Below are 12,500 nucleotides of genomic sequence, written 5' to 3'. Positions count from 1 at the left end.
GATAAAGACATATAAATTTGTCTTGTGTTTGGGAGAATAAATTTAGTAAAATTGCTTTCGAAGGATAAGCTTCAATGTACATAAGGTAACATACTTTATTTTCTTAATTTTGGCTTGTACCAGAACTTTTAGTTTGAATAGTGTCTTGTTAGCCTTAACCATGCTACCCTAATCAAAACTATGGTCCAATGTTTTGAGTTAAACTTACTCCAACATGAGAGAAAATCGCTGCTGACAGCGACATTAATCTGATCGTTTTTATGACATTCGCTTGTAGAATTCGAACCCACTGCTTTCGGCCACCCGTAAAATTACCTTGACAGAGCCTTAACCCACTACACCACAGAGACTTACTCCAATATAATCTACCAATCTAATTCAATCTAATCTAACCCAATCAAATATAATCCAATCTAATCTAATCTAACCCAATCAAATATAATCCAATCTAAACTAATCTAACCTAACATAACATAGCCTAACCTAACCTAACCTAACATGACCTAACCTAACCTATCCTAACCTAACATAGCCTAACCTAACCTAACATGACCTAACCTAACTTAACCTTACTTAACCTAACCTAACCTGACCTGACCTATAACACTATACTTCCCTAACACCATTTCGCTACAAAGGGTGAGGAAGTTGTTCCCTCAGTTGGATGAATGAAGTACAAAGGATGTAATACCTGACAAAGGGCTCAGAGGCCCGGAGAACGATTCCCAACGGCACATCCAAGAAGCAAAGCCGTCTTCCATCAGCATTCATTTATAACATCTGATGATTAAAGATATTAGTTCAAGTAATCTCGATAATAGAAACTCAGTATGACGAAGAGAAGAATTAGATGGAGAAAGAAATTAATGGAGGAGGAAGAGGAGGAGGAGGAGGAGGAGGTGGAGTAGGAGGGGGAGGAGTAGGAGGAGGAGGAGGAGGAGGAAGAGGAGGAGGAGGGGGAGGAGGAGGAGGGGGAGGAGTAGTAGGAGGAAGAGAGACGTTTTGAGGATTGTTGGAATATATCAGATCCCATCTATTTCCACACGCGTTTCTTATCTTTTCTCATCTTTTCGCTCCTACTCACTTTTCGCTCTCATTCTAACCTTTTCAGTGTCACTTTCGCTCACACTCTCACTCTCACTCTCATTTTCTATCACTCTCTCACTCTTCTCTTTTTTGTTTAATTCTATAGTATTTCTCTGTTTCTCTCTAGCATTATATTTATTATTCTATCTCTGCTTTCCTAGTTCCCCTCTTTTTCTGTCTCTCTCCCTCCCTTCCCCCCTCTTACTCTGTCTCTCTCATATATGTGTATATATATATATATATATATATATATATATATATATATATATATATATATATATATATATATATATATATATATATATATGTACATATATATATATGTATGTATATATAAATGAGACTTGGTCTGAGCCTGAATTTGGACTGAGTGTGGTACTAATTTTGAGTAAAGGTCTAAAAGAATAACTTATTACTAAGTTTGAGCACTACTCTGAGTATCTGTTAAGGCCTGAGACTACCTTGTTTAGATTCTAAATTTCAGTTTGAGCTTAAACATGTCCCTGAGTTTGAGCATGACGCTTAATCTGAGCGTCCTTTTAAGCCTTATTCTGAGCAAGAGACTTAGACTGTTCTCAAGTTTTAACCATTTCTTAAAGGACCCCCCCCAAAAAAAACAAAAACAAAAAAAAAACACTGTTTTTATTGGTACCAAACATTCTATAAGAAGACAATCTCCTTGACAGTAGCGCATGGGATTCGAACCCGATGCGTCTGGAAGTAAACTCCCATGGGCTCGAATCCCATGCGCTACTGTCAAGGAGATTGTCTGATTGATGTCGCTGTTCACTAGCGAATTTCTCAAATATTCTATAAGAAGTTTACAAAAAAATCAAAGATAAATACAATTCCATTACTGTCAATAGATATACTCGTCAATTGAGTATATAAGTGCAATCGTTTACTTAAACGCAGTGTGGGATAGCACCATAGTCAGCGATGCAATGTCAGTCGGGGACGGGAAGGGGGGGAAGGGAGAGGGGGGGAGGGGGTGTTCTAACTTTCTAGACCTCCTCTCGTTAGCTAAGAAGCATGTTTTAATGATTTTCAAACACTTGACAGACCTCAAGAAATTTTTGTATTTTTCTATATCCTTTTTCTACGTCGAAAAATGAGGTAATTCGCCATTTTTTTTTTGTTGGATGAGCGTATTTGTGAATCCTTTGGGGCTGGACTGCCTAGTAAGAAGAGAGTAGGATGCTCTTGAAGCGAATCAAACTGTGTGGCATCAACCCCCCTTCCCCCTTCCCCCTCCCCCTCCCCCTCACCCCCACCCCATGACTTGTTTCATAAAGTTTGTGTTTCGGAGGTCATTCGGGGTGACAGTACACAGACGACCGTCTCCCCTTCTCCCCACCTCCCCCTTTTCCCTTCTCCCCACCTCCCCCTTTCCCCATCTCCCACCTCCCCCTTTTCTCCCTCTCCCTCTCCCTTCCCCTCTCCCATTCTCCTTCTCCATTCCACTTCTCCTTTTCCTGCCTTCCGCTTCTCCTTCTCCCCCTCTCCCCCTCTCCCCCTCCCCCTCTTACTGCCCCCTCCCACTCCCCCTTTCCTTTCCCCCCTCCCCTTTTCAGACTCTCCATTTCTCCCTCCAGGTTCCCCTCCTCCTTCTCCCCCTCTCCCCCTCCCCCTCTTACTGCCCCCTCCCACTCCCCCTTTCCTTCCCCCCCTTCCCCTTTTCAGACTCTCCCTTTCTCCCTCCAGGTTCCCCTCCTCCTTCTCCCCTCCACCTCTCCCTCTCCTTTCTCCCACTTCTCCCTCTCACCTTCTCCTCCCCTTCTCTCCTTTCCCCACTCCCCTTTCCCCATCCCCTTTACACCCTCCTCTTTTCCTTCTCCCTTGTTTCCCCTCTCCGCCTCCCTTTCTCCCCTTCCCCCTCCTACTTCTCCTTCTCCCCTCTCCCTCTCCCTTTCCTTCCTCCCGCTTCTCCCTCTCTCCCCTCCACCTCTCCCCTCCCCTTTCACCTCCACCTCTCCCTTTATCCCCCCTTCCCCTTCCCCTCATCCTTCTTCTTCTTTCTTCCCCCTCTCATTCCTCCTGTTTCTACCTCTCCGACTCCCCACCCTTTCCATTCTCCTCCCCTCCTCCTCCCCTCCCCCTCCTCCCCTCCCCCTCCTCCCCTCCTCCTCTTCCCCTCTCCCTCCCCCTCCTCTTCCCCTCCTACCCCCCTCCTCTTCCCCTCCCCTTCCTCATCTCTCCCTCACCCTTTCCTTCCTCCAGCTTCTCCCCCTCCCTCTCCCACTCCCCGCCCCTCCCCTCCTCTTCCCGCCTCCAATCCCCTCCTCTCCTCTCCTCTCCCCCTCCCCTCCCTTCTACTCCCCTCCCTTCCACTCCCCTCCCCCTCTCCCTCTCTCCTTCCCCCTCTCCCCATCCCTCTTACCCTTCCTGTCCCTTTCCTCCCTCCTCTCAAGCCTCCAGAACCTATAGGTTACCATTAATTTGCTGACCATCTTGTCTGGGTCTCGTTGCCTGGAACATATCTTCTGGAGTCCGCTGGTTCTAAAACCGTCTTCTTATACAGCTCATATTTATGTGGTACTCTCTTAGCCTCCAAAAGTTCACTCCAACGCTGAATGGAATCCTCATGTATCCATAGGACACCTTGCTACCATCCCAACCACCCCGTCTCAGGAGCTGTGAGACGCTCTTATGCTTTATTGACGAAAATTCTAGAATGCAGACTCTATCCATCTTGTTGAAGACCGTCATCAGACCATTCATTAACCTATTCCCTTTTTTTGGATTTGTGTAGTCTGAGGGTCAACCTCTGTAATGTCAATTAGACTAGGATTAACGCCGCGAACCCTCCCCCCCTTATCAGGAGGCTTGTACAGTGCCCTATACAGAGGACTTTGTTGCGTGGAATTTGATGAACCATGCCTCTGGTCCAACTCGCTTGTGGTAAGGTCCGAGCTGCCGTAACCTCGTCAGTGAGATTAAACTAAATAGAATCACGCGGCGCTTATTTAGATAAAATTTATGCAGTTCGTCATCCCAGCATAGTGATAAATACTATTTTGACCTATTCCCCAAAATTAATAAGATTGTCTTCCGCTAGACAAAAAGTTAAATTACTCCATAGTTCTCTTGTCCTTTTTCAATCACTCCACAAGAATCCATATGCTATTTGACGTTCTCCACATTACACTCTACCATAAACAGTCCCCCAGATCTTTCCTCTCCTTCTCTCCTCCCTTCCCCTCACCATCCCCTTCTCCCTTTCCCCCACTATCTCCTTCTCCCTTCCCCTTCCTCTCCCTTAATTCTCTCTCCCCTCCCTCTCCCCTCATCTCCTTTCCCCCTCTCTCCTTCCCCGTTTCCTTTACACCTCCTCTTCCTTTCACTTCCCCCTTCCTCTCTCTTTCCTCTTTCCCTTCCACTCTCTAATTTTCATCTCTCCTCCTCCTCCTCATCTTCCTCATTTCCATATCTCTCTCTCCTCCCACCTACCCTCCGTCTTCCTCCTTTTCCTTTGTCTTCTTCTCATTTCCCTTCCCATTCCTTCGCACCCTCTCCCACCCGACTCCGTCCCTCTCTTTCCCCTTCTCATCCCCTCCCTTCCATCTCCATTCATTCCTTCTCTTTCAACACCCTTTCCTACTCTCACTCTCTTTTCCCCTCGTTTCCACTCTCTTCCTCACTGCCCCCTCTTTTTATTCCTCCTCCTTCATCCTTGCCCTTCGTATCCATCTATCCATCTATCCATCCATCCATCCATCCATCCATCCATCCATCCATCCTTCACCTCCACTGACAACTATCCACACTTATCATTATCTTTAACACTTGGTCTTATTTTGAGGTCTCTTTTTTTTTTTTTTTTGTCTTCTTATTTCTCTGCTTTTTCTCCTCCTCTTCCTCCTCCTCTTCTTTCTTCTTCATTTCTTCATTTTCCTCTTCCTCTTCTTCTTCACCTTCTTCATTTCCTCTTCCTCTTCTCTTCCTCTTCTCTTTTCTTCTCTTCTCTTCCTCTTCCCTTCTCTTCTTCTCCTTCCTCCTTTTCGTCTTTTTCTTTGTCTTCTTTTTTTTCTCCTTCTTCTTTTTCTTTTCCTTTTTTCTTCTTTTCTTCTTCTTCTTCTTCTTCTCCTTCTTCTTCTTCGTCTTCGTCTTCGTCTTCGTCTTCTTCTTCTTCTTCTTCTTCTTCGTCTTCTTTGTCTTCTTCTTCGTCTTCTTCGTCTTCTTCGTCTTCTTCGTCTTCTTCGTCTTCTTCGCCTTTGTCTTTGTTTTCTTCGTCTTCGTCTTCGTCTTCGTCTTCGTCTTCTTCGTCTTCTTCGCCTTCTTCGTCTTCTTCACCTTTTTCGTCTTCCTCGTCTTCGTCTTTTTCTTCTTCTTCTTCTCCTTCGTCTTCTTCGTCATCTTCGTCTTCTTCGTCTTCTTCGTCTTCTTCGTCTTCGTCTTTTTCTTCTTCTTCTTCTCCTTCGTCTTCTTCGTCTTCTTCGTCTTCGTCTTTTTCTTCTTCTTCTTCTCCTTCGTCTTCGTCTTTTTCTTCTTCTTCTTCTCCTTCGTCTTCTTCCCAAAGGAGGAAGTCTTGGTCCGAAATCTTATCAGTCTGAGGAGATTTATTTACCAACTGGAATCCGAAGTGACCAAGAAAAAGAGCTGGAAGGTTAAAGAGGGGGTAAGGGGGTAAGGGGGTAAGGGGGGGAGAGGGAGGAAGTGGGAAAGGGAGAAGGGAAAGTAAGAAGGGAGAATGAGAGGGAAAAGGAAGAGGGAGAAGGAGGGAGAGTGAGACAGGAGAAGTTGATAGGAGGGAGGAAGAGACGAAGGAAGAGGGAGAGGGAGAGGAAGGGATAGGTAGAACATATTAACGACAAGTAGAAAGACATAGTTATAACTAGTAATAGAGAATACGAGATCAAGATAAGCATAGATAAATTTTAACCGATGAAGAGATAAAGATGGAGATAGAAATAGAGATAGAGATACATTTAGACGTCTAAAGATTGAAAGATTGATGGGTCTGATGAAGTCTCGAGGAGAAAATGAAAAGGGAGAAATGAAGCAAGTGCGAATGAAAGGGGGCGATAATTGCGAAGACTAAGAAAGACGTCGAGTGAATAAATTAAGACAGAAAGTATATGGAGCAAAATACCAAAGAAGAAATGAAGAAGAAAAAGAAAAAGGAGAAACGGAGAGAGGAAGGGAAGATTGGGAACAAGAGGTCTTTGGAAACTTGAAGAACGAACAGGGAAAGTATATGTTGTTTTGTCATAGTGTAATTAAGTAGACAAATACTAGAATAGAACTTTGAACTGTGGTCGGCTGTTTAGTTGAGTTCTAGATTTTTTTTTTTTTTTTAAATGACAAGATACTGGACCACCCAACGTTTAAGACTATTCGGTTCGATTGTTTTATGGATCTGTTGAAAGCAAATGACATGATCACCTTCTTCCATCCAGAGGTTCTGGAACTCTCTTGCTTCAGATTATTTGAATCGTTTTCTTTTTCCTTTTAATTCTTTTATAAATCGGTTTTGAATTCTCTCGAAAAAAGAAACAGAATACCAAAAAATCTTCGCCTTCACCAATAGCTGACTTCCAGTTAGTAAAATATTTTGTTTTTCCACGTTCTATTTTTTTCTTTCGCTTTTTTTTTTTCTTCTTCTTTTTTGCTGCTCTTTGACATGTATATTTTGATTTTTTTTTCCTGAAGGCCACACAGTACCACAAATGACAAAAACAAGTTATGAAATAATGAAGGACTGCAGTTCAATCAAATCCGAGAAATAGAAAAACAAAAAGACTTGTCGGCAACTCTGGAAATCTCCTCCAAGTTTAGTTGGATGAAATCTGTGTGTTCGCGGTTAAGGAGAGAGTGGGAGAGTGGGAGAGTGGGAGGTGCTAAGGAGTAGGAAGAGTGTAAGGTGGAGGAGTATAGTAGAGCATACGTTTCTATGTTGGGAGTGGAGCATAGGGAGTAGGGAATAGGGAGTGAAGATAAGGAATAGAAAGGAGTGAGACAGGAGAAGACGTGAGAAATGCCCAGTGGGAGAGAGGAGAGGGTAAGGGTGTGAGGGAGTGGAGGGATTGAAGGGAGTGAGAGGGAGTGGAAGGGGGAGGTGTAAGACCGGGGAGTGGGAGAAGAGAGAGGGTGAGGGTGTGAGGGAGTGGAGGGAATAGAGGGAGTGGGAGGGAAATTGTAAGAGCGAGGAGTGGGAGAAGGGAGAGGGTAAGGTTGTGAGGGAGGAGAGGGAGGGAGGGAGGGAGGGAATGGAGTGAGAGTGAGTGGAAGGGGAGGTGTTAAAGAGGGGAGTGAGATAAGGTTGTGAGGGAGAGGAGGAGTGAGAAGTAGAGAGGAGGAGTAGAAGAAAGGAGAGGATAAGAGAGGGGAGGGAGAGAAGAGGGGGAAGAGAGTGGGAGGGGAGGTTTGAGAGCGGGGGGGGGATGAGAAGAGTGTGGGTGGAGGGTGTGGGTGAGAGGGAGTGGGAGAGAGAGAGAGGACGAAAATGAAGAAACCAAGAAGAAACTCTTCAGTAGTGGAAACGAAAATATATAAATTTGAAGACAACTGGGAAAAAAAAATCTTGAGATCAAAAAATCTTGAGAGCGAGGAAGAACAGTAGTGGTGGGAAAGGTAGAAGAAGTATTTAGTATTTCTTGTTGGAAACCAGCGCTTCTATCCTCGCGGACATGTTGCGCTGGAGAGAAGAAGACTGAAGTAGCAAAGAAAAGACAAAAGTAATGTCGCAGAAGTTAGTGGTAGGATTTTTTTTTTCTTCTTTTCTTTTATCTATCTATTTGTTTGTTTGTTTATATGTTTATTCATTTATTCATTGATTCATTTGTTTTTGTTTTATGTATTTACTTTTTTTTTTAGCTTCCATTCGTAAAAGAGCGCTACGTGACTCTGGTCCGAATGGATGTCACCAAAATCCCTGAAATGTTGGCCGCACAAAACTTAAATCATTATCTCATTCGGAGAAAAGGAGAAGGATCAGCGAGGGAGAAGATGAAGGGGAGGGTGAGGGAGAAGGAGAGGGAGATATAGAAGATGAAGTTCACGAAAGAGGGAGAGAGAGAGAGAGAGAAGGGAGAGGGAGAAGGGGTAAGGAAGCTATATCGCACCTTCGCAATCAAAAGTACGCCACGGGAGGTGAGTTCAAGGGATAAGGAGAAACGGGGTTAATGAGGTCGAAGACGATGGGTCAGACGTGGCTTTGACCTGAAGAATGGTTGCTGGCTTGATCAAGTTCAGCTTGGGTCAGTGGAAAGGTCACAGCCATGCGAGAAAAGATCAGACTCCTTTAGTATGGTGGATCACGACAGAGAATTTTGGGCCATAAGAAAGGTGCTTGTAAGGTTGCGATTGGTTTACAGGCTGAGGATATTTGTGCCCTTTTTTTTAAGGGGAGGGAGTTACGGGCTGAAGTTATTTTTTGGGGGGGAGGAAGTAATGGTATACGCTCCCCCTCTCTCTCTCTCTCTCTCTCTCTCTCTCTCTCTCTCTCTCTCTCTCTCTCTCTCTCTCTCTCTCTCTCTCTCTCTCTCTCTCTCTCTCTCTCTCTCTCTCTCTCTCTCTCTCTCTCTCTCTCTCTCTCTCTCTCTCTCTCATTTTCTTTCAATACAACAATACCTGGCGAATGAATGAAGAAAGGAAGGAAATGAAGAGAGAAGCGTAGATAGGGAGAAGGTTAGAGGAAGAAGAGGAGGAGAAATAGGATAAAGATGAGGAGAAGGGGACGAGGAGGAGGAGAAAGAATTGAGAGAGAAATAGAAGGAGGAGTTGGAAGACATAGGAAGAGAAGGAGAAGGAGGAGGAGGAGAAGAAGAAAAAACGAGAAAAAGGAACAGAAGGAATTCAAAGAAATATAGAAGAAGGAAGAAGAGGAATTGGAAGACAAATAGGAGGAGGAATAGGAGGAGGAAGAGGAAGAAGAGGAAAGCAAAGCTCAGGAAGAGGAAGACAAAAAGGAGTAGGTTGAGAAAGAGGAAGAATTAGAGAGAAAGAAGGCTCAGGAAGAGGAAGAAAAAAAAAGAGTAGGTTGAGGAAGAGGAAGAAAAAAAAGAGTAGGTTGAGGAAGAGGAAGAATTAGAGAGAAAGGAGGCTCAGGAGGAGGAAGAAAAGGGTAGTAACTTGAGGAAAAGGAAGAAAAAGAGTAAGAGAGAAGAGAGGCTGAAGAAGAAATTAAAAAGAGGAGAAATCGGCGCTAGAAGTAGATGAAAGAAAAAAAAACGATTTTTTCATATTTTCTTTATTTATTTTTTTTAACTATTTCCATTTATTTATTTAATCATTTCTTTATTTATTCATTTTCCTATTTATTAATTGATTTTTTTTTTATTAATTTGTTCACTTGTTTATTCATTCCTTTATCTATTAGTTTATTCATTCCTTTTGTTTTATCTCATTTATTTGTTTATTTATTGATTCATTTATTAATTTGATTAATTTATTTATTCTGTTTATTTCTATATTCATTCATTTATTTATTAATTAATTAATCTACTTTTTTATTCATTGACTAAGGTAAACCATACCTGGCGTATTGGTGTTGAAGAAGGTGCGAAAGAGGCCTGGAAGGCCCTTTGGAAAAGGTCCTGGAAGTCCTGGAAGACTCTTTGGACTTGGCGCAATAAGTCCGAAACCAGTGAGTGATGAGACCCAACGGAAAGGCCGCAATGATTTTTTCTTCTTCTTCTTCTTCTTCTTTTTTAAGCAAGAACCAAAGCTTGTATTCTAGGGGACAGCAACGCACCGAAGAGGAGGTAGAGCCACAAAGGTAGTAAAGGAGCGACTAAGGGGGAATAGCAGAACACAGGAACAGAAGTTGAAGGAGTTTAGTTTGTTTTTTTCGGTGCATAGGGGAGTGGTACTTTTTTTTTTTTTAGGGGGAGGGTAGAAGATAACCTGAAACCATAAAAGACTCCTGGGTGACTCTGGTCCGTAGAGATGTCACTAAAGTTCCCAAAATATCGACTACATAAAACTCATGCATTCAATGCCCTTTTCAGACCCAGAGATTATAAATCAATCATTGAGGTTATCCCTACGGCCGGAGCCGTCACCTTTGTCCTATGTACTAGGACTGCTAGCTTATCCATAGTCACTTGGAACCGAGTGGAATCGTTCCTGGACTTTTGTCTTTACGAGTTTGAACCAGAATGTATCATTGCATTTGTGTCAAGTAGTGGATTGGTTTCTGTCACGCTTTGATTATCCGTGTATATTCAACAACTGCTGATGACGATTGCATGTCCTTGAAGTCCAAGCATATAGGGCACATATGTAAGCCTCTCCCCCCCCCTTTTTTTTAAGGTACATGCTGGACGAAGCACTTTGGAGAAGGAAGCGGAGAAGATACTGATAAATAATGCGCAATGCAAATAATTGATTAGTAAAACATAGATCCTAAAGTTATATTATAAGTAAACAGCGATGAAGGTAAAGAGAAAATATCTCAATTTCAGGATGCAGGAAACAAGTAACAAATTCGAGTTTAAAGATCTCTGAAGCTGTGCTGAAATAAGCAATCAAGATCTGATTAACCATCGGACGAACAAAAACCACCTAACCTAACCTAACGCTACCCTAACCTAACCGTACCCTAACCTAAACGTACCCTAACCTAGACGTACCCTAATTTAACCGTACCCTAACGCTACCCTAACCTAACCGTACCCTAACCTAACCGTATCCTAACACTACCCTAACCTAGCCCTACCCTAACATAACCCTACCCTAACATAACTCTTCCCTAACCTAACCCTATCCTAACCTAACCCTACCCTAACATAACCTTACCCTAACATAACCCTACCTTAACCTAAACTAACTGTAATCGTCACTAACCATCACCAACTATGCACGTGATCCACACACATGCAACATAGTACTCGTCTTTGGCAAGACCTCCAATCTTGCAGACTCAACTATTTCCAAATCTCAAAGCACCTGACTCATCGATGCAAAGTAAGATAACAACACGACGTCCCCACAGTGTCACAACACGAGATGCCTAATGTCACCAGACAGACCCATTGAACCTTTCTCGTACCTACCCCAATTATATTACCATAATCTAATATCTAACCACACCCACCAACCATACAATTAACCCCTATATAAAGGAACTAACACCCATAACTATATTTAATGAATAACACATCTCACATACGGCAACCCACAAAACCTAACCATCACTCTTTATTACCGAACGGCTATTCCGTTGGATAGAGGACTGCCCATGTCACGTACCTGGCAGGAAGAGTATCGAGGTCAAGGCCCGGAACTAGGGCTGCCTAGGTCAAGGACCTAGTTAGTAGAGGTAGGGAGACCCTTTCCCCTACCTCTCATTGTACATAATCTTTGTACCTGAGAATAAATCCAAGTCCCACCGAGACTTTACCTCACCAGATAAATCACCATTACTGTACATGCAGCAAAACACACTTATTTTGTTACACTGGTGGCAAGCGGTGTTCCCACGCTTAATCAGTAGAGGCCTGATTGAAATCGTCATCCTCAGCCGCTCAAGCCACCCCTACCAGGATACCTACCAGCCACGCCTACCATTCCCAAGAACAGACCACTGTCTGCGAAGGAGACACTGCCTGTCTTCGACTTCTCATATCTTCAATCAAAGGCCCCGGAATCAAGCCACATGATTCCCTTCAGCTCCGCATCAAACTTCGATCAAATCACACCGACTTCAAGCAAGCCCAGCGCATCATCAACACGTTTCCACAAGAGCGACACATCTATACACCACCCCTCCACCAACCGCCCCCTTCGAGATAATATTCTGACTTCTAAGAACATCTGCCGATCGCCAAAGGTGTGACTTGCAGTTGTAACCATATTAGAATTGGTGGTGAAATCGTAAGACAATCGATTTTATACCGCTGTCAGAGTAGGAGAAAACGTCTGTCAATTCAACGCATCACCGCATCAAGATTCCAGTCAGCTACGCACACCTACCAGGTGATCAAACCACAAGACTACATTCAGCTACGCCGACCTCCCTGGTGATCGAATCACAAGATTTCATTCAGCTACACCCATGTCCCAGTTGATCGAACTTCAATCAAAACCACAATATTCCCATCAGCTACGCACGCCTCCTAGCGAGTAACATCTTTAATCAAGAACCCATCTCCTTATACGCATCCACTCCCGCCAACCGCCCGAGACAGTCATCCAGCAGAGCTATTCTTGACCTTTCAGCAAAACGACCCACTCGGTAAGCAATACTATTGATCCCTCTACTTCTCCCGCAGAAACCAGACAACTCCAATCAGCTCTAGAGATCTTGGATAGAGGACTGCCCAGGTCACGTACCTGGCAGGAAGAGTGCCGAGGTCAAGGCCCGGCACGAAGAGTACCTAGGTCACGTACCTAGTACTAGGGTTGCCTATGTCAAGGACTTCACCTGCTAAATCACCACTACATAAGCCTAACCTAACCTAATTTAACCT

Source organism: Oratosquilla oratoria, chromosome 5 (genome assembly GCF_046742065.1).
Source record: "Oratosquilla oratoria isolate Oo_2021 chromosome 5, ASM4674206v1, whole genome shotgun sequence".
NCBI classification, from domain to species: Eukaryota; Metazoa; Arthropoda; class Malacostraca; order Stomatopoda; family Squillidae; genus Oratosquilla; species Oratosquilla oratoria.
Note: the sequence above shows the minus strand (reverse complement) of the source record.